This window comes from Miniopterus schreibersii, assembly GCF_964146895.1.
Source record: "Miniopterus schreibersii genome assembly, chromosome: 11".
Taxonomy (NCBI): domain Eukaryota; kingdom Metazoa; phylum Chordata; class Mammalia; order Chiroptera; family Miniopteridae; genus Miniopterus; species Miniopterus schreibersii.
In genome coordinates, this window is record NC_138111.1 from 64260305 (window position 1) to 64280028 (window position 19724).

Here is a 19724-nt window from a genome sequence, read left to right on the forward strand (position 1 = left end):
CATCTATGCAATTACTACAGCCAAATAAAATGAGGCCAGAGAATAATATTTGAGAATTCGGATTCTGCTAAAACCATGAGGCAGGAGGCGTTCCCTCACTATCTTTACTACAGTACAACAACGCTTCTTTGCTTGGAGTAATTTAATCATGTAACCCTTGCTCAAGTAACCACAATGGCCTTGGGAAAAACTAGAACAAGCTCTGGGATATGTCTCTTATCCAATGCTGTATCCCTTGAATAGTCTGGCAACTGTAGGTGCTCAATAAATTCTTATTTATTGAATGAATGAAACACAATGGGTTCTAATTCCAGGGAATCCTCTAGTTACTCAGATAAAATAATCTAAAATTTAAACCTACCTCTAATGATTCCAGCCTTGTTAAGCCTGCCTTACAGTTGCATGTGTAAATGTTGAATAACTTGGTTTCCTGAAATAGGACAAGCTTTGCTCATTTCAATTTGCTTTTAGCACAGTATGGCGAGGGAGAAATCTTTATGTGCACAGTATCTTCAGCCTGTTCGATAAAGTGATTTATTTGTCTCAGCTTTGCCTTGCTGAAGCCTCTTCTTCCAGGGTTTTGGTCATTTTTCTACCTATTTCACCTTGGGGAGTTTTGGAATATTGTAGCTTTCAGGGAATTGATCCATGTCATTGAAGCTGCCAAACTCATGTGGATAGATTTATTTGTACTAGTCCCGTACTATCCTTTTAATGGCAGTGTGTTATGCAGTGATATCTCCCATTTTGTTCATTTCTATTTCTTTTTTCCTGTCAGTTCTACTAGCAATTTATCAATATAATTGATCTCTTCCAAAAATGAGCTTTTTTGTTCATTGATCTTTTATAACTTTTTCTGTGTCCAATTTTATTAATCTTCTCTTATTTTATTATTTTCTTCTGCTTGCTTTGGGATTATTTCGCTCTTCTTTTTCTCTCTGCAGATGGAAGCTTCAATTATTGATTGGAGAACTTTCCTGTTTTCTAATATAAGCATTTAATGCTATTTATTTCACCCTAAGCACATCTTTAACTGAATCCCATAAATTTTGATATCTTGTATTTTCATTCTTGTTCAGTTCAGAATCTTTCTAACTTTCCTTGAGGCTGCCTCTTTGACCCACTCATTTAGATTCAGTTGACAGATGGTGCTAGTTCTTCTATATCCTCACTGATTTTCTGTCTACCAATTTCACCTATTTCTGAAAGAGGGATGTTGACATAGCAAACTGTAATTTTGAATTTATCTATTTCTCTTTTTATTTTTGTCAGCGTTTGTGTCATGCAGTTTGAAGATCTTTCGTTACATGTATAAACATTCAGGGTTGTTCTTTTTCTTGGTTAGCTACTTTAGTTTCCTTTTCATTAATGATTGCATGAGATATCTTTCCCCACATTTTTTACGTTTACAATACCCATGCATTATATTTGAAGTGATTTCTTTTTTTTTTTTTTATATGTCTTTATTGATTTCAGAGAGAGGAAAGGTGAGGGAGAGGGAGAGAGAGAAACACCAATGATGAGAGAGTCATTGATCGGTTGCCTCCTGCACGCCCCCAACCGGGAATCGAACCCCGATCGCCTGGATCCTAGGTCGACGCTCAACAGCCAAGCCACACCCGGTCGGGCTTGGAGTGATTTCTTAAGGAGAGCATATAGCTGGCTCATGTTTTATTTTTAACCATTTGTGACAATCTCTGTTTTCAATTGATACGCTTAGACAGCTTGCATTTACAGTAATTATTGATGTATTTTGACAGGTCTTCCATTTTATTATTTATTGGATTTTCCCCTCTGTTTTTAATTCTTCTGTTTCTATTTGATGACTTTTTTAGATTATTAGAAGGTTTCTAGCATCCCTTTCCATTTTTCTTTTAGTTTTTTGCTATATCTCAGTATATTTTTAGAGAATTTTTCTAAAGATTACAATCTATTTACTTATCTTTTCACAGTCTATTTAAAATGAATGTTTTCCTGCCTCAAATTGAATGTAGAAAACTTACCACCATATAGGTCCTTGAATTTCCTCCCTTTGTGCTGTTGTGGTCATGTGCATTACATGTTATATACATTTTTTTAAAAACACACACCAGGCAATGTTTTAATTTATGCCTTCAACCATCATATATATTCTAAAGAACTTAAGAGGGAAAAATATATTAAGCCATGTATTTATCAGTTATGTTGCTCTTTTTCATTTCTAAGTTCGGTTTCCCTCTGATATGATTTCCTGTTTATTTACAAATTCCTTTTGCATTTGTTTTAGAGCAGATGTGCTGATGATGAATCCTCTTAGTTTTACTTTATCTGAGAATGTCTTTATTTCACCTTCATTTCTGAAAGTTATTTTCACTGGATGTAGAATTATGGGTTGACAGTTGTTTTCTTTACTCTTTAAAACTGATGTGCTGCTTGCAGTGCCTGTGCATTCGGCGCACTTCCCAAGTTGTTGGCTGTGTGGGCCGGGGTGGCCTGAGCTGTTGGACCTGCAGCGAGAGGCTTCAAAGCCTCATTAAAAACATTTGGGTCCCTATGAAGCTCTCCTACACCCAGGTTTACCAGGAGATCTGGGGAGGAATGGAGCTGCTGGGCTTCATAGTTTACAAAATCAGGAGCTCTGATAAAATAACCAAAGCTTTGAAAGCTTGGAGTCCTGCACCTGCCTATGGTCATCACTAACCAGCTGACCCTGGAGTGCACAGCAGGTGCAGCATCGGCCTCGCTGTAAATTTTAGCTCTGTTAGATGGAAATGTGGGACATGCCATATATTGTAGAAGTACCGTTTCCTTGGTGACACAAATAATAAATATACCAGTAAGACTAAACTAAACTAAACAAATATAAGCAAAAACCTGATGTCCTACTTTTGGGCCTCCTTGGATTCTGACAACAAGTCCTTTGTTATTTAAACCATTGATTCCCTACATATTATATGCTCTTCTTTGCTATAATTCATATTATATGAATTTTGGAGGAGGTTGGAGAAAGGTGTTGTATTTGGTTTTTAGCATTTTGATTATATGTCTAGGCACTGATCTCTTTGAGTTTATGGTGTTCAGGCTTTACTGAGCTTTATGTACTTATAAGTTTATGTATTTTACAAAGCTTTTAGACATTACTTCTTTAATTTTTTTTTTTTCTTTTTCTAAACCACCCTGGTTGTTTTCTCCTGGGATTCTGATGACATAAAAATTAGACCTTTCCACACCTTACCACAGTTTCCTCAGCAGGGAAGTTTTTCATTTTTAAAAAATATCTATATATATTTTTGTCTTGGTCAAATTAGATCATTTCTATCCATCTAGGTTCAAGTTCACTGACTCTCCCTTCAGTCATCTCCATTACCCTGATCTATCCTTTAAGTGTGATTTTAATTTCAGTTCTTGTGTTTTTCAGTTCTAAAACTTCCATTTTGTTCTGACTTATACCTTTTATTTCCCTGATCATTTGGGGATTGGTGTCTGTTGTTTGTCTTTTCCCTTGTCAGTTGTTGAGTATTTTTATATCCTGTGTAAAATGTCAAGTAATTTGTATTAAAATTATGCTGTTAGATTATTATATTTATAAATACATATATTAAACATGTATTAAATATTATGCTATTTGATTATTATATCTTGTTTAAATCCTATGGAAAATGTTAATACTTTCCTTTGATTTAGGAAGCAATTAAGTTAACTTTAGACCAAAAGTTCTAACCCACCTCTCGTGGTCTGTGATTCCAATGTCAGTTCAGTTTTCACAGTCTGTGCAGTGTTCTATGAACCTGTTTTGATTGCCCAGTCTGGGACCTATGCAGTGTACTATTCTGAATTTCTCTTACCAAAGCTTTGGTATGTTTATGGTCAGATCCATTCCTCTTGGGAATGAGCCTGGCCCTCATATACTCTCTAGGTCCTAAAGGCTTATCTTCTAGGACTAATGGCTAGAAACATTGGGCTTTAGTTTACCTTCCTGCCTTGCATTCCAACAACTGAATATACCTCCAGAACAAAGCAGTTGGGAAGGTAGAGAGACACAAAAAACAGTGGGAGTCTTTTCAACAAATGGAGTTGGGGAGACTGCATGTTCAATGCAAAAGAATAAAGTTGGAACCCTACTTCACACTGTTTCTCTACACAGTGATTAGGAGGCAAGTTGTCTGGTTCATTGGGGAAACTCTTGAATATAAATATGTAAAAATCTTTTAAACTTTCCAGTCTTCTTTTCAGGCATGGCAGTGGTAAAATATGCTGCTCTTACGGGAAATAAGTGGTTGAGCAGAGCTCAAGGCACCACCATTCCATGTGAGGACATCCTGGAATTCCACCATGCACTATGCAGTACGGCCCTGAACATTTTCATATTTCCCCTCTGGTTTTCAGATGTGTGCCTTTATTTCTGAATTTTTCATGTTGGTTATCCAGAACTTGTACAGGTCAATTTCTCCAGAGAGTAAAAATTTGGAGAAAAGAGCAATTACCTGGCTTTCAGAAGTAAGAGAGAAGATCGGGGGTTCTAGATGCTTCCTATATTGTTTTCAACCAATTCCCTTATTTGATTCTTGCCACTGGAGAACTTGTGTCTCTAAGTCCTGGGCAGAATGTTCAGGGGGTGAATATGCTCACTCATCATTAGTATTCCTGTTTGGAGGCTCTTAGGTTGGGTTCCCCTGACTTAATAAACCAGTTATAGCATTCCATGTTCTCCCCAAATAGAAGATTTTTATGCTACTGTCTTATGTTCTTCTATATTTGTTTATATGGACTTAAAACATTGTTTTCATTCCTGTAATATCAGTTAGTGTATTCTTGGGAGAAAAAGAAGATAAACACGGTTTTTCAATATGCTATGTTTAACTAGAAGTTTAATGTATTGTTTTATTTAAATAAATAAGAGAAACTTAGAACTTATAGAAGACCAAAAAAATGTCTTCAGTCCTAGTATTAAACTTTATCTTTCCAAGTTAGATAATGCAACTAAGAGAATGATAATAAAACCACTTTCTCCCAGTTCTTGAGGAGACCCAAAGGATGAATGAGTCAATGAGAGGTAAGTCCTTAGATCTGATGCTTTATTTTGGGTGAAATGGTCCTGTGGGAAAATGGCTCTGTTCTAATTGAAAAATTATGTGAGAATAAATCCATGAAAGGAATAAATTATGGTTACAGATGTGATCTCTAAAATTTGCATATCCTTTCTATTTGAAGGGCATCTTAGTACTCAACCTGACCCATTGGAGTTTCCTTGGATAAGAGCCTTGGCTGGGACCCAACACAAGTAATTTATGGTTTAAGAGTGGTGATTTATATCACATCCATCATCTTCTACCTCATTCCAAGGGAAGAATGCCCTGACCATGAGAGAATCCTGGCCCAGGACCAGAGAGCAGTGCTAATGTGTAACACTCCAATAGCCACATTATATCAGTGAATTAGGTTCAGGTTAAAATAAGGCATCATTAACGCAATTGGTTATTTTAGGAGCCATTTGCAACCACCTGAAGTAATGCAAACTTTGTGAGGGATCTTGATAGTAACTTCTGGTTGCCTTAAGCATCTCTGCTCTTCTATTCCATTAACATGTAAATAGAGTTCTTATAAGACTTGCAAGTAGTTGCTTAAACAAAACATTTCTCTTTCAGTCACCAAAATGGAGCTGTTTGAAAGCTCTTCTCCAAGATTGATGACAATGAAGGTCATGGGCTTCAGCAAGGAAATTGGGAAGTACAATGATGCCTGTCTCAGGTTTGCAGAACATTTACCGCTGAGATAAAACCTTGATTTTTATTTTCAAGGATATCCTAGAGTAGGCAAAGGTAATGTAATTATTCTCAGAGGAAGTACACAGCGATAGAACAATGGGAACACTTAAAAGGTGCCCTTAACCATTTTCATACAAAGGGAAGGCTGAAAAGGCTCTGTTCATTCATTTATGTTGTCATTATAAACGGCCTTGGGAACTCAGGTTCATGAATGTAAATTGCTAGGGAAGCATTGACGTAATAGATGGAGGAGAAAATGTTATTTAAAAAGTGTTTCTACAGACAGAGCTTGGGTATAGTGTTCTTTGAAATGCATGGATATTGGTGTTCCAATTTGAGTTGGAGATATTTTTTTCTCTTGTGGATCTATTGGGCACAAATGAGTATTAGACTTTGTACATCTTGATATTTTAGAACAGTACTGTGTGTATGGTGTCAGTGGTGCCTGAGCATTTATGAATTTTGGTCATCACATTGTATGCAAACCATATTCCAGATACTACTTAATATTGTTAAGATAAATTTCCAGCAAAACTGACACAGTTTAAACAAAACAAGATGGCAAATGTATAAAGTTGCCTAGTTTATTTTGTCGGTATCCACACCTTTTGTTTAATTTTCTAGCTTATGGTAATTATAGCAGAAACAACCACAGAAAGATATCTCAAATTCTGTATGTCACTTCTGTAGAGGCTTGGTACCATTTTATATCAATGATTATAAAAATAATCAGTTATAATCATTAATGTATTTTATCCTAAACAATATTGACAGGCACCATACTCAAAAAGTAATATTTTCAATTGAGATTCAAAATAAAGTTGAAGAGAAAATTTGCTTTGTAATATGTCTATTAATTTTAAATTTTAAAATATTGTAGCTGGAAAATGTAGTTGATGATAGTGCTTACCTTAGGGGGTTATTATAACATTTCAATGACTTAGTTCATCTAAAGAGCTTAAAACAGTGCCTAAAGCATAGTAAGTACTCAATAAATTATATTTATTATATTATACACAATATAATTTACAATATAAGTTAGCCTGACAGTTATAATTAAGAGTTGAATGTAGTTTTACACTTCACCCCTGAATTTTTTTGGTTATTGTTCAACTTTCCCATGCTTATATTAAGATCTTAATCTTCATTTAAAAGGCCAGAATTACATCTTTCATCCCAGTAAATACTTCCTCCACCTTTACAAATGTGGTGAATGCCTTAACGATTCCAAATATTCTCTATAACTATGATCTGGTAGCTGGGCCCCACAAATAAAAATAAAAACTTATAGAAAATCACCAATTAAACAAACCACAAACATATTACCAAGAGTAGACACATTTTTTTCAAATAAATGTGTATGGTAAACAGTGTTTTAAAATACAGTTTGGCCTTAACATTTTCTTCTCACATTCTCTACTAAGTAAATGTTAAATCACTTTTGTTAATGTAAGATTCTCACACAAAAAGTTTCTGCTAAATATCAACAAGCGCAAAAACTTATTCAAAGATTTATTAGGTGCTTTATCCCCACAAAACCCACATACAAATGTAGAATGATTCATATTCCTCAGATTTAGTTCTTATACGTGTCATAAGTAGTGAGATTAGTGGAGACCAAATCTTTCAAACGAAGGTCAGATTGAACTGAGGATACAATAAAACGAGGGCGTTGTGATCGCCATTACTTTAGCTTCTCCTAAACATTGAGCATTTTCTCACTGACCTTCTCATTTCAGTGGGAGACATAAAAGGCTTTGTTGAAGATTTTATCTGGGAATATTATACTAACCCTAAAACTGTCTTCATTTACCTACATGGGATGCTTCCTTTATAAAATGTTAGTGAGTCCATGGTTCTGTACAGGTAGCCTTAAACCATGTAACCTCAGTAATAGAAAGTTTTGATTTGGGCCTGCCAGTGAGAGAGAATATAGGTGGTACAATAACAGGGGTCAACAGACATTTTTAAATTTCAGAAACTCTTTTTTTAAAAGGTTATATGTCTAGGGGCTCTGTTTAGGGAGCGGGGCTGGAGGAGTCCATTAAGTATGAAGCAGGATACAGATAAAGCTAAGAGATGAGGTCCATTTCCCAAAAAGAGTGTTCTGATGGGCTCAATAGGTTGTGACTGTCCAGCCCAAGTTAAGATTCAAGTCCCTGCAGAGAATCAGATGTGTCAGGAACAGAAGGGGAGCTCTATTTATATAGATCAAGCATGCAACGAAGAGACTAGGCTTACACATAAGCTCCCCAAGGGTTCCTGCCAGACACACGGGATTTGGACTTCAGTCAGTGAGCCTAATTCTGAGTGTTGCCAATACAGCTGACATCATTTCTGCCACTATCCCAGCTAAGGTTGAGCTGTTAATATATTAGCAGGTTCAAGTGTAGCCAACTCTACGCCATACCTGCAGGTAAAGTTCTCTAATCTCTCCAGCTGACCAGAGGAAGGGATCAACAGGTAGTAAGTAGGGTTCCAGATGCAAGCCCAAAAGAAGTCTGAATATTTCAGAAGGTGCCTCACCAGAAAATTCTGAGTTTATTTTCATGGCCGTAAATCCATCAGAAAGTACCCCCTCCTCTTCTAAAATAAGAGATTTTAATTAATCTCTTTCCTTAGAAGGACTTCACATTATCCTGTGCTGGGACACTAAACTTTAGAGAACTTGATCTGATTTCCTGAACCGAAGAGGCTCCTTACACCAGCCTCACTGCCAGGAGGATGGTGACCAATCCATTCTTCTAGGGTCAGCAATCTTTGCACTGTGCTCTACGGAACCTTAATAAATGAGTTCTAATTAGTTAACTGTAAAATAAAAAAATATAAAGCTGCTTAAGTTTAGGATTGCTCTATTGTCTGTTAATTTAGCTCCTGTCCATATAATCTAGTCCCATCTTTTTGGGGAAAGCAAATAATGCTGCCAAATGCTGGACATTCACAAAATCTCGCTCTCCAGTGTATTTTCCCCAGGAATGAGGCTTCTTCCCCTGTGATTTTCTTATAATCAATAGGGTATGCCTTCAGCAACTCTAAAAGTTCAGAAATTTTGCATGGGCACCCAAGTCCTCAAGTCCCTTTACTTCCGAATGGGTAAATCTGACTTTACTAAGCTGCCCTTTGTTTAAGGATTGCCTTCCATACTCCTGGGCCTGGCTGCCTGGGTTAGTCTGTGGTGAGCAGATATATCCTTCATCCGCATTCATACAGAAGCCAACAGTTTGACCAGAGGAAGATTTACCTGGAGGCTAACTGAGCTTAAGCTTCAGGGCCTCTCACTTACCGGGTCCCTGACAGAGCTGAGAATTGACAAGTGTTTTACATGGAGCGGGAATGTTCTGATATAATCAGGAAGCATTTCTATGTCACTTGGCCAAAAAGATCTAAGAAGAAAGAGTGGAATCTCTAAGGACCCAGTTATTTCTTGTAATTCCTTTTCTTATTTCAATAAATATTCAAATTTGTACCTAATTTTGTATTATTTTTCTTAAAGAGTGCCTTGCCCCCAACCCCTGGCAAATAGCTTATGCTTCGGGCCTCACAAAAGCTGGATTCTCCCCTGCTTTTTGGCATTACCTGTTATTTTTGCAGCCAGCAATGTTCTCGCCTTGTTAACTGGTGGGTAAGTGGTAAGAGGGGTCTCTTGGTGTTACTCAGTTCACACCTGGGAATATATTAGCTGTGCAAGAACTCACCCTAGTTGCCTAAACCTCCAGTGGGTTTGTCTGGGGCGGTCTGCTCCCTCTCCTGCTCTTTAATTGGCTCAGTGGTGACTTATATTATCTGGTTGCTAATTTGCTTTTTTCTTCTTGTCTCAGCTTCCTGGCCTGTTTAGCTTTTTATTTCTTCCCCAGAGAACACTCTTTGATGAGAAATGTTACAAGAAAATCTTGGTGACTCTCTTAATCTGTGAAACAATTAATTAAAATTCATGGAGCATTCCCTCTAGAAACACCTTTCTATATAAGAAGCTAGTTTGTTCTCCTGCCTCAACAATTTCTATATCTTTAGAACGCAATCTACTTAACTATGCAAGGCAGTCTCCCTTCCGGGCTCTGGTTCATCTCGAAAGCTGAATTCTCTGACTGAATTCTTCCATAAAAGACAAAAGCTGTCAAATTAGGTTAAAATACAAAATGCAGCAACTCCATGCTCACAAAAAAAAAAACCTCTGTTCAGATCAAGTGATAAAGAATGCTGAAAATAATGGGATAAATCAAAAGATACCCAGCAAACGTAAGCACAGGAAAAGGCAAGAATATCAATGTTGCATCCGAAAAGCCTAGATATAAGATGAAAAGCAGTAAAAAGCATAAAGAAGGATGTTCTTACATTGTAATAAGCACAACTCATGTTGCTGGCACAATCATAGCCCAGTATGTATCTGTATGAAAATATATTACAAATGTAAGGGAAAATGCATAAAAATCGAATTATGTCATAAATTTTATAAAATTATTTGAAAGTTAAAGGTCAAAAGCAGGTAAGGAAACTGAGAAACTAACAGCAATAAACTGTAATATGTGTAATATGTGTGTGTGTGTATACACTTAGATGTGTGTCTGTACCCACAAACACAGGTACATATATATTACCCATTTTTCTCATATCAATTTAAGAAACAATATCATGTATTTGGTTGAAAAGAAAGTTTTATATTTAAAAAGTAGGGACTTCTTAGGTCATTCTTTGATGATATCAAATCAAATAAAAAGTACATTGTAATTATATTCCCGAAAGATCAATACTCTTACTATTCATGGATCAAAGAGGAAATGACAAAATATATAGAAACAAATACAGCAAAAGATATATTCAGAGGAAATGCATAGCTTCATGTACTAAAGATGACAGACTGAAATAAAGGAAAAGTAGCACTAATATTTTTTATTTTATTTTATTTATTTTTTAGCGAGAAAGGAAGGGAAAAAGATAGAGCTAGAAACCTCAATGAGAGAGAAACATCACTGATCAGTTGCCTCCCGCACGCCCCCTACTGGGGACCGAGCCCCAAACCGGGCGTGTGCCCTGACCGGGAATGGAACCTGGGACCTCTCTGTTCCTGGGTTGATGCTCAGCCGCTGAGCCACACTGGCCAGGCTGATATTTAGAAGTTAATACAAAAAACAATAAAATAAACCAGAAGAAACCTGGAAGAGAGAATAGGTAATGGTAAATCATAAAATTAATAAAAAGAAAAAAAATAGTCAAAATAATAAACTATAAAACTCTTTGAAAAGACAAAAAAAAAAAAAATAGAAAAACTACTATGAGCCTGATTAAGAAAAAAGAGAAGTAAAAAAAGTAACATTAGCAATACGAAAGGAAACAAAAGTACAGATAGAAGAAAAATTAAGATGATAATAAGAAAACATCACATGGGATATTAGATAACAAATTTGAAAATGTAGGAAAAAATTATTTACTCCATTTGACCTAAATTTGAAGAAGTTGAAAACTTTTTTTAAGAAATGAGATTTTTAGATCTAAAAAGTACCAATTCCCAATGGTACTAATATCCAACGAGTTCACAGATACAGAACAGATAATTTCATGATGTTTAAATTATTCTTGGCCCCAGAGAATAAAAGACCCTCACTTTATTCATGAAGCCAGCATAATTCTAATGCCAGAAGCTATTTTATTTTTAAGTGAAAAAAATATCACTTATTTTAAAAGGTAAAAAAAATCCAAATAAAATGTTAGAAAGTAAAATCTGGTAATATATTAAAAGAAAACTATGTTAAGTTTATTCAAGAAAGGCAAGAACTGTTCATTATCATAAACTGGGTCAAAAAGATTAAATAAGAAAAACTTATGATTATAGCCATGCATGCTGAATAGAATTTTATAAAATTAACAGACATTTAAATTAAAAACTTAAAGCAAAACAATGCTACATATAAGTTATTTAAATAACATATAAATTATTTTCACCCAAACAAATTGCAAAACACTAATCTAGAGCTAGTCAAGGATACATTCCAGAATTTCACTGCACTCTTTTTCTTGGTGGTTCAGTTCGCTGTGAGGGGCTAGCATCAACAGTAGGGGTAAGGGATTATAAATATGTCTTTGTTTCCTCTTTATTAAAGATTACATTTTCTCCCCACAGTTCTGGAACCTGCTGTATGATGAAGTTCCTTCCTCTCTGAGCCTTGGAAGGCAATGCGAAAATTTCTGAAATGCAACTATTCGCAGTGACTTTCTTTGGGGAAAAGGGCTCCTGTCCCCACCAGCCGTTTTCAGCAGTTGCTCCAGCCATTTCTGTTGTATGTTCGGAGACCAACTAATCCAGGGTTAGAAATTTTGGGAGCTCAGTTCTGTGGCTGTGCTCTCGCAGACCCACACCCACACCGGGCTGCCCGCTTGACTGAGTCAGTTAAAGGGCCTGCTGATGGGTGGCATTGCGCAGGGCGTGAGAGCAGGAGGATCCGTCACTGCAGCTCGTGGGTCTTCTAACCTGCACCTGAACCTCCTCCAGAAGGTGCGGCTCCGCTTCGGGCCACAGGGCAGCACCTGACAAGCTCGTCCTGGGCCAGCGCCGGGCTGCCTTTCTCACGCAGCCAGCCCTCCCTGTGCCCAGCTGTCCTCCCTCCACTTCCTCACAGACCACTGAGAGCAAACTCGAACCCTCAGCCAAGTCACAGCACTGGGAGGAGTGTTAGAGAGGGAAGCTCAAGGCTTCCTTTGTTTCACCAGTTATCTGGTGGCCTTCTGGAGAGAAGCCCCGAAAGCTGAAGACAAGTCGGGTCCTTGGGGACAGCCCCAGGACGTCCTCGGGCCGCAGCCCTGCTGGGGCATTGGCCCACCAGGCGGGGGGAGCTGGCCCAGCTGCCTAACTGGGGGGCCCCAAGCGGACAGAAAGCGCAGGGCCCCGGCCTGAGTGAGGAAGCCGAGCCCCCTTCCCACCGTGAGAAGCGGGGGGCTTCCAGGAGATCGACCCCGCTGCCCAGAGCCACGCTTAGTGCTTGAATGGAGCGGACGGGGGCTCTGCCAGCTACTGGCCAAATGCCCCCCGCGCTGCTAGCCTGGTGTGGACACTGCCCTGGGACAGGATGGCACGCTGTCCATTCTGACTCTCCCCACTGCACACCCAGGTCTCCACTGCAGGACAGGGAGCTGAAGGGGCCCAAGCCCCCCTTGCCGGTGTGATTGGGTCAGTGCCCCTGCCGGAGGCTGGCAGCAGCCTGGGACAGGGGGAGGGGGAAGGGGAGCAGAGCTCAGGGTGCCAGGGGGCAGCAGGCGGCCGATAAGCTACTAGAGAGAGATGAGGAAGCCGCAGGGCAGCGCCGGGCCTGAGCTAAGGCCCCAAGCCCTGCTCTACAATGCGCCACCGTCCTAGGGAACGTCAACTACAAAACATGAACGCAAAGTTAAATTATTATGAATTTCAAGCTGGCAACCATAAAGCATTAAAGCCCGGTTCTGGGGCCCTTCTTGGCACGGAGCCCCATGCGGCTGCCCGGGAGGCACCCCCTGACGGCAATAGGGGAAGGCTCCCCTAACATGGGGGCCACGGCTGTGGAAGTGAAACAGCAGTGGGCTGAGATTAGGGGCCTTTAGCCAACTGTTGGCCTGGCCATTAACTATGTTGTTACCCATGATGGCATTATACCTCACTGAACCTCAGTTGCCCCGTCTATAAAATAAGAAACTTTTCAAGTTCTATTGCGCTAAATTGGAATCTCTAGGAATGAGACCTAAGAATCTGTATTTTTACATAATTCTAGGTTTTTGCTACTCAAAATGTGGTACACAAACCAGCAGCATTAGTATCACTTGGAAAAGTGTTAGAAATGCAGAATATCACTCCAGACTTACCGAATTAGAATACAGTATTCATTTTAACAAGATCCCCAGGTGATTTGAATGCACATTAAAGTTTGGGAAGCACTGATTTTCATGGTCAGTCAGGTACGGGAACCATCAATTTAGAATATCTCTAAGGACTTATCCAGCTACCACCGTTATAATTTTATGTGACAACTAAACACCACCACAGTTAATGCTCACATTAGGGAATTAGGTAAACTCATTAAGGGGGGAGGTCTTGCTTTCACTTATGTTTTAAGTCTCAAACATGTGTTTGTTTAAATGGTTTTGTTCTGTTTTCATTACAGTCTTTAGTGGCTGCTTGCTCATACTAATTGATTTAATCTTTACTCTGTGTTTAGGAAAAAGAGGAAAGATCTTACACTAATGTTTTCACCTACCAGTCTCTGCAATTTAAGCACAGGTCTCCCTTTAAGGAGATTTGTTTATTAAAATAATTATTACTATGACAATTTTATGACAGCTCTTTTCCAACTTCAGACTTCCTTTAGCTTCAACATCTGTATTATGTTTCTAAAAGCAAACAAATTGCATTAGATGGAATTTGTCCTGAAATTTTACCCTGTATCAATCTTTTTATAAATATGCCAATTTCCATGGAAACTGGAGATAAGACTCTGACCAGTTTTCTATATTCTGCGTTTTATCCTCAGAATCTTTTCAGACTGCAATGAGTGCTGACTAAGAAACACACGGCTCTACACATTCTTCCATGCAGAGCCTACATTATGTATTTTTCAGCATGAAAAATATCAGGGAGCAATTGTTCTCTCATATGATTTGTGTTAATTTAAAGAACAAAACATTTTTCTAAGTTACATTGACAAAAGGCATGAGATGATGAGTTTTCAGCCAGTCAGGTCTTAGAGTCTTAATTCTTTAATTCTGAAGCTTCTTGGAGCCTGGGATACCTCTCATGATGGATGTAAGGAGAAGAGCATAAAACAATTCGCTAAGCAGTACCACTTTGCATGAATTATTGGCTCAGGGTCCAGGGAGTGTGGTGGCAGGCTGGCTTATGATAGAACAGGGTTTGTTTTATCCTGGTTCATTTTTAAACACCTGCTGAGAGGATCTCAGACCTGCCATGTAGCTATCATAGCCCAGAATTCTGAAAACTTGAGAATATGTCCAGTGGGTTGATGTTCTACCTTTCTGAACCTGCTGTCTCTCTCCTTACCTCAAATACAGATTACTGCATATTCAGTAGTAGTAGTAGGCAAAGAGTTAGAGAGAGGGTCAAAAAGACCCTACACCACTGCTCTCTGATATAAACGAATAGGTAATAATTTCTTGTTTTAAGGCAAAAAGCTATTTCTCTCCCAGCTGCTGGAAAGTACAAGTGTGAGCTGTACCAGGCTTATACCCAAACAGCAGGAGTCTCTGCCCCTCCTTGGCCCTGACTGTGCCCCTTCTTCGTGAAATAAGAAATCTACAGACCAAGTGGATGTGGCCCATTACAGAGTGCATACCCCCAGGCCCTTTCTTTTAGGCCAGGATTTAGACTCTTGGGCAACTGAATTCCCACCCAGGCTGTCCTGAGCCCAATTCCAGAGTCTGTGTGGGCCTCTTTATTTGAGGTGGATGGCAATGCTCATCTGTGCACCTGCAGGCCAAGTGATGGCAAGGGGCAGCTGTTGGCAGAGAGGGGTTGGATGGAGTGTGCTACAGGGTCCAGAGCATCTACACGATTATGCATAAGACCCTCCAGGTTGCAAGACAGAGCCAAGTGTGGGAAAAGAAGGATGGGATGTGAGTTATATCTTGGTGTAGGAATCCAAGGGGTCCAACAGTTCTCTATTCAAAACTGACGTTGTGAAGGTAGATTTTTCAGGATATCAGGATAGAATCCATTTTTCTAGCTTGATTTATGACTTTTAAACACTCACATATATGGCATATGCCTCATTTATATATTTGAAGGTCTATATTTCATAAATATGATGAGACATATATGCAAACAGGTACGTATTCTCATGAGGCCAGGTTGATGTTGCGGCTGAAGCACAGAACTTGAAAGCACCAACCTGCGTTTGAATTTCTGCTTGACAGCCTATTTTCCAAATGACTTTGTTCTATTTCTTCAACCTCTCTGAGTCTGAGTTTCCTTGTTTCTAAAACGACGATAATGATGCCTGCCTAGCATAATCAATTCATTTTTACATAACAAATCAATAAGAGATTTTATTTTATTTTATTTTATTTAAATATATCTTTATTGATTTCAGAGAGAGGAAAGGAGAGGGAGAGAGAGATAGAAACATCAATGATGGGAGTCATTGATCGGCTGCCTCCTGCAGGCCCCTGACTGGGGATCGAGCCTGCAGCCCGGGCATGTGCCCTGACCAGGAATCGAACCCAGATCGCCTGGATCCTAGGTAGACACTCAACCGCTGAGCCACATCAGCTAGGCAATAAGAGATTTTAAGTAAATACACACAGACAGGTTGTTCTGTGATGAGCTATGTCTATATCTCTATTCTCTGGAGAGAGAGAGGTTGATAGATCCTTAAGAAGTCACAGGTAATATTAAAACGTATCTTGTGTATCAGCAGCTGATCTTTCTATTTAAGAATTTTTTAAAGAGTTTAGCTACTTAGAGGCACAGTGTTTCTCCTGACTAATGCATATTAACTCTTTGTTAAATTTCAGCTTTAGAACATCAAGTAACTGCTGTGATTTGACTAGCTCAGGCTCAGGCGCAGGCTCAGGCTCACTCTCGAAGTCAGTGGTTCTCAAAATTCTTTTGTCCTCAGGTCCTTTTCGTGACTCTTAAAAATTATTGAGGATTCCAATAAGTTTTTGTACGGTTGGGCTATAACTATTAATATCTGCCTTATAGAACTTAAGCCTGGGGAAAAATTTAAAACAAAACAAAACAGCATCAAGTAATTCCTCCCATTTCAGTGACCTATGGAAAGCTATCTTTCCTCTCTCAAGCACCAGCGTATTCTGTGATGGATTTTAAATCCCAGTTTACCTGCTTATTACTGCTTCATCTACAGAGAAATCACAAGTAAAATTTACATGATTTTCAGCCTAAATCATAAAACATATATCCTGAATACAAATTTTAAAAATTGTATCTTTTTATAAACATACTGGAATATTAACTAACTTCCTGTCACATGTCAGAGCATTACGTTTAGCTCTTTACAGTGCTCATTTTCACTCCCCCTCCTCTCTATCATGTGAACAACCTATATTTTCAAGGGCTTGATTTGCAGTATTACTTACAGCTTACAGCTCCGCCTATTTCTGCTCCCCACTTCTATCCCCTCCCTTCCTCCTCAATTAGCCACTTGAATCATTGCTCTTAAGCTGCATGCATCCTCCCACCCACTCACTTTTCTACAAACCTCATTCTATCTACCTCTTAGGTTAGTTGTGGTGAATTGTGCTGTGTCGTCATGGTTATACTGACAACTGCATTTCAGAATCCTTATTGCTGTACAGTTTGGGCAGAGCTGGCCCAACGGAACCTGCTTGAAACTCAAGAGGTGGAATCTTCTAAATGATAATAAAGTAATGGAAACCATTGCTATCATTACTACCAATACACACATTACCAATAAAGATACAGATTGTCCTAATCATCTGGTAGATTTAATAGGAAAGACAGTGTAGATATCTACAATATCTACATTTTATGAAGGAAATCAGGGCTCTCAGTGGATGTTATTTGCCCAAATCATATGTTTACCAAGCAGAAGTTCCTGGTTGTTGTATAGCCCCTACCAGTTCACGGTCCACTGCAGGTTCTGTAGAACCCACTTGGGGAAATAGTAGGAGAAATGGGCATAGGACATACCCTGAAGGCAGTTTAGGGAGAAAGCTTTCAATCCATGATCCAGTGAAAGGCAATACCAGAGACTTCTGGGGAGGTTTATGCCTCTAATATGTGAGTAAATAATTACTAAAATTATCGTGAATATTTAAACTATTACAGCTTAGAGAGTTGCTAACTATTCTTAATGCTACATGAAGTGAAATCAAAGAACTTCATAGGAAATTAAATGTGAAGTTTAATTTCACATGGTCTTCGCCTGACCTGAATCCTGCTGTTTATGCAAATGAGGATGAGAAGATCTCCGTATTAAAGTCTTGTTATTAAAATAATCTGTTAAAATGAGAAAACTTTCCACATTAATAAATCCCATCGTTTTATGTTATAAACTTACAATTGTCTGTAGAAGGCCCCTGATAGTAAATTAATTAAATCTCTGTTCCATTATGGTGTCAGCTAATTTGGGAACTCATTATTTATTTGGCACTAATTTAGCCCAGTGAATTAATTAGAAAGAGCATGGGAAAATAGAGGATTCGACATGAAAGTCCAAATCAAGACAAAGAGGCAAGATGAAAGAATTTATTTAATGAAGAGAGACAATTCCATCATTTTCAAGGGGGCTTTCCCTCTTCCCAAAGATAGCCAACACACAGTGCAGGAAGCTGCTAAGTGGTCAGGAGACCAGAATCAGGTGTCGTCTCTAAGAGACCCGGTCCCCCCACAGGGGCTGTCTGTAAGACGCTGCCCCCCAGGGTGTGTTCGCAGAGCCTCTCCCGACTTCACCCTTCCCCACAGTGCACTCTAGGAGCCAAGCACAGTTTCAACACTAACCCTGGAGAGTCTGAGTACCTGCCATGTGGTCTCTGCAAGGATTGTAAAGAAAGAACCTGTTTGTGGCTGAAGCAACATTACTACTTTGGGGAAAAAACAAAGGGGGTCTGGTGGTATCTCGTGGCTACCTACATTTCCAGACGGTGTTACCCAAAGAAAATAATACTTGAGGCAATTACTTTTTCTGCCTTCCTCAAGGATTCAGGAATGTCCTGGAAAATTAACAAGAAAAAGTTCATCTCCTTGGTCAACGTGGAGGGTAGCATTGCACTGGAATTTGGAATGTTTTCATCTCTGAAATTTTACCAGATTTGAACTTTCTATGGATCTTCTTGAGAGGCTGAGTTAAGCTCTGCTAATATGCAGCATGATCATCTGGAAGCCTCTTAAAGTGTCAGCCCATCTGGAAAGGGCATGTTAAATACTGACGAGGTGTCAGTCACTGGGCTGCATGCTCCTCTCCCTCGGAGGGAAACCAAGACAACGTGTTCCTTCTCTTCAGGGAGCTTTCAGTCCAGTGAGGAGGCACATCCAGTCCATGGAGAAATGCATGGGGACATACATGATTACAGATTTTTATAAATAAGGTGTAGGGATATGTAAGGGGGCCTCATTTAGACTGAGGCATAGGGAACCCTTCTCTCAGGAAATTACAAATAACCTGAAACCTGAAGAATGATTAGCCATTATCTCAGGTGTAGAAAATAAAGACTTTTAAAGAAGAAATGAGTTGTGTAAAGACTTTGAGGCAGTTTTAAGGATATTTTTAAAAGTCCAGTGAATAGATTGAGAAATGGAATTGGAGCCACAGGCAGGGTTGAATCAAGGATGCTGGGGGCAGGGTTAACATTTCATGCTTTATCCTTAGGGCAAAATAATGACAAATGCTTTAAAGAGGAAAAAGACATAGTCAAGGTCACTGGCCTGGAAGGTCACACTGGCTGCTGCTGAGTGGGGGGAAATGGAGCAAAAGCACATGGAAGTTTTCAAAGCAATTGTCCCCTCCCCTCAGGCCAGCCTTTTTCTCAGAGGATTTTTGGTGTCAGTATTCCACTTTTCCTCCTATTTTAACATTTGGGTTTTCTCTCCTTGTGGTGCATGACTTTTTATAGCAAGAAATGACTGGAAAGAAGAGTTCAGCTCTCGCTGACCACACCTAGGCCTTGGCAATTCCGTAAGTACCGCTTGGGATCTTACCCTCAGCGCAATGTGAAGAGGTGGTTCACAAAAGAAGACTGCGGGTTTGTTCTGTATTTTCCTCTGAGGGAACAAAGATCTGTTGACAACATGCTATGTGGCCCTGCCTGTTCTTTCTTTATGATAATTCACTGCAGCAAACACATAAATCAGATATTAATAGACTGAATTTATGCCAAGAAAATAACTTTTTATTCTAGTGAAAATAATACAGCAAAGAGCTGGAGTCCAAGAAACAATTTGCTGTAGTGATAGGCTACCTCCTACTGGTCACCGTGGTCCTAAGATCTACCCAGCTGATTGCGCATGATTGAGAACATTAATGA